The following is a 3,759-nucleotide window of genomic DNA, read 5'->3' on the forward strand; positions in this document are numbered from 1 at the left end:
TGGTGCGCACTGCGCACGCACGACATACTTTCACAAGAGCCGATGTAGTTTCACACAAGGTTTCACACAAGCTCTAGCGACGCTTTTCAGTCGCACTGCTGACCGCAGAGTGATTGACAGGAAGTGGGTGTTTCTGGGTGGTAACTGACCGTTTTCGGGGAGTGTGTGTAAAAACGCAGGCATGCCAGATAAAAACGCAGGAGTGGCTGGGGAAACGTAGGCGTGGCTGGTCGAACGCAGGGCGTGTTTGTGATGTCAAAACAGGAACTAAACAGACTGAACTGATCACAAGCTAGGAGTAAGTCTCGAGCTACTCAGAAACTGCACAATCTTTTTTTGTAGCAGCGCTGCGATCCTTTCGTTCACACTTCTGCTAAGCTTAGATACACTCCCAGAGGGCGGCGGCTTAGCGTTTGCTCTGCTGCTAAATGCAGCTAGCGAGCGATCAACTCGGAATGAGGGCCAATGTGCACTGCAGGTGGGGCAGATATAACATGTGCAGAGAGAGTTAGATTTGGGTGTGGTGTGTTCAAACTGAAATCTAAATTGCAGTGTAAAAATAAAGCAGCCAGTATTACCCTGCACAGAAACAAAATACCCCACCCAAATCTAACTCTCTCTGCACATGTTATATTTGCCCCCCCTGCAGTGCACATGGTTTTGCCCAACTGCTAACAAATTTGCTGCAACAATCAGGTCTGAATGACCCCCATTGACTCATTGCACAGACGGATGGAAAGGCAAGAAGGACTGAGAGACAAACACACTGACAGTGATGGAAGACAGACTGACTGAGAGGGTAGATAGACAAAAAGAGTGCTGGGAGACAGAAACACAATCAGAGCAGCAAGGCAGCATTCTCTACTTGCTTCCCAGCCTGCATCCAGCCAGTGAACGGTTGTGAGCATGCTGATTGGTGGATAGCTAGAGCTATCCACCAATCGGAGTGCTCACAACCATTCACTGTATGAAAGCATGTATAGAGGCGGTGCTGTACTGCAGGAGGGGCAAGTTCTGATTTTGATTTAATTGGTTCCTGTTAATGGGCGTGTAGGTGCCCCAGTGCATTGCTTTGCCCAGGGCCTACAATGTTGTTAAGATGGCCCTGGGTCTAATGACTCTGCGTGTACAGTAGCGCAGCCGGCCCCCCAAACCACAAAGTATAGGCAGGGCCGAAACTAGGATTTTCGTCACCCGGGGCAAGGCAGTAATCCTCCCCCCCCCCCCCCCCCCCCCCCCAAAAAAAAAAAAGCCTACCAGACCAAAATAATTAGATTCTTTTTTTTTTTCTTTTTTCTTTTAAGGGATACTACTGTACAATATTCCCCTATATGCCTCAAATGTCCTGTGCGTCACATGCCCCACCAGAATGTTCAACTATATGCTCCTCTTTGTGTCCTCTTACATTGCACTATAACATAACACTTCATCACTGCACTACATTCTTTTATCCACTGCACTACATAACTACACTATGGGGGTAATTCCAAGCTGATCGCAGCAAGAATTTTGTTAGCAGTTGGGCAAAACCATGTGCTCTGCAGGGGAGGCAGATTTAACATGTGCAGAGAGAGTTAGATTTGGGTGTGGTGTGTTCAATCTGCAATCTAATTTGCGGTGTAAAAAATAAAGCAGCCAGTATTTACCCTGCACAGAAACAAATTAACCCACCCAAATCTAACGCTCTCTGCACATGTTATATCTGCCTCCCCTGCAGTGCACATGGTTTTGCCCAACTGATAACAAAATTCCTGCTGCGATCATCTTGGAATTACCCCCTAAATGCACCTATGCACTGCATTACATACCATATATGCTACACTACATTACTACGCTACATCCCCTTATATGCTACACCACATCAGTGCACTACATGCCCCTATACACTGCAATACATTACTACACTACATACCCTATATGGTACACTACATCACTGCACTACACCCCCTTATAAGCTACACTAAAGCCCCCCAATCTGGGAGGCAAAGCGGAGGTTGATACTGCTACCTGGGAGCACAGTGAGCTTCTAAAGCTTGTGCGGGGCACTGCACGCTAGTCGCAGCACTGCATGGCAAAGAAGAGAATTTAATACAGAAGCTGACATAGGAGAGATCCCAGGTACTGGAGCTCACCCGCACAGCTTTGGAGCCAGCTGCGGGCAGGCAGGTGGGTCAGATACATTGCCCAGGGAGCTGTCTGCTGTCTCACTGGAGCAGCACAGCACTGCCAGTAAAAAAAAAAAAAAACACCTGCTCCTCTGCAACTCCTTGGCTCCCCCTCAAATCCTACACCCGGGGCGCATGCCCCCTTAGCCCCCCCCTAGTTACGGCCCTGGTATAGGTATCACAGATTTACTGTTACACATCACAGGTACCAGTATTTCTCTGACGTCCTAGTGGATGCTGGGGACTCCGTCAGGACCATGGGGAATAGCGGCTCCGCAGGAGACAGGGCACAAAATTTTAAAAGTTTGACCACTAGGTGGTGTGTACTGGCTCCTCCCCCTATGACCCTCCTCCAAGCCTCAGTTAGGTTTTTGTGCCCGTCCGAGCAGGGTGCAATCTAGGTGGCTCTCATAAAGAGCTGCTTAGAGTAAAAGTTTTGATAGTTTTATTATTTTCAGTGAGTCCTGCTGGCAACAGGCTCACTGCAACGAGGGACCTAGGGGAGAAGAAGTGAACTCACCTGCGTGCAGGATGGATTTGCTTCTTAGGCTACTGGACACTAGCTCCAGAGGGACGATCACAGGTACAGCCTGGATGGGTCACCGGAGCCGCGCCGCCGACCCCCTTGCAGATGCCGAAGTAAGAAGAGGTCCAGAAACCGGCGGCTGAAGGCTTTTCAGTCTTCATGAGGTAGCGCACAGCACTGCAGCTGTGCGCCATTGCGCTCAGGCACACTTCACACCGGCGGTCACTGAGGGTGCAGGGCGCTGGGGGGGGCGCCCTGGGCAGCAATGTTAATACCTTTCTGGCTAAAAAGAATACATCACATATAGTCCATGAGGCTATATGGATGTATTTCACCCCTGCCAGGTCTCAGAAAAACCGGGAGAAGAGCCCGCCGGAATAGGGGGCAAGGCCTATCTCCTCAGCACACAGCGCCATTTTCCTACACAGCTCCGCTGCTAGGAAGGCTCCCAGGCTCTCCCCTGCACTGCACTACAGAAACAGGGTAAAAAACAGAGAGGGGGGGGCATTTTTTGGCGATATTATATATATTTAAGCAGCTATAAGGAAACAACACTTATATAAGGTTGTTCCTATATAATTATAGCGCTTTGGTGTGTGCTGGCAAACTCTCCCTCTGTCTCCCCAAAGGGCTAGTGGAGTCCTGTCTTCTATCAGAGCATTCCCTGTGTGTCTGCTGTGTGTCGGTACGTGTGTGTCGACATGTATGAGGACGATGTTGGTGTGGAGGCGGAGCAATTGCCGGTAATGGTGATGTCACCCCCTAGGGAGTCGACACCGGAATGGATGGCTTTGTTTATGGAATTACGTGATAATGTCAGCACGCTGCAAAAGTCGGTTGACGACATGAGACGACCGGCAAACCAGTTAGTACCTGTACAGGCGTCTCAAACACCGTCAGGGGCTGTAAAACGCCCTTTGCCTCAGTCGGTCGACACAGACCCAGACACGGACACCGAATCTAGTGTCGACGGTGAAGAAACGAACGTATTTTCCAGTAGGGCCACACGTTATATGATCACGGCAATGAAGGAGGCTTTGCATATCTCTGATACTGCAAGTACCACAA

Source organism: Pseudophryne corroboree, chromosome 6 (assembly GCF_028390025.1).
Source record: "Pseudophryne corroboree isolate aPseCor3 chromosome 6, aPseCor3.hap2, whole genome shotgun sequence".
Classification (NCBI taxonomy): Eukaryota; Metazoa; Chordata; class Amphibia; order Anura; family Myobatrachidae; genus Pseudophryne; species Pseudophryne corroboree.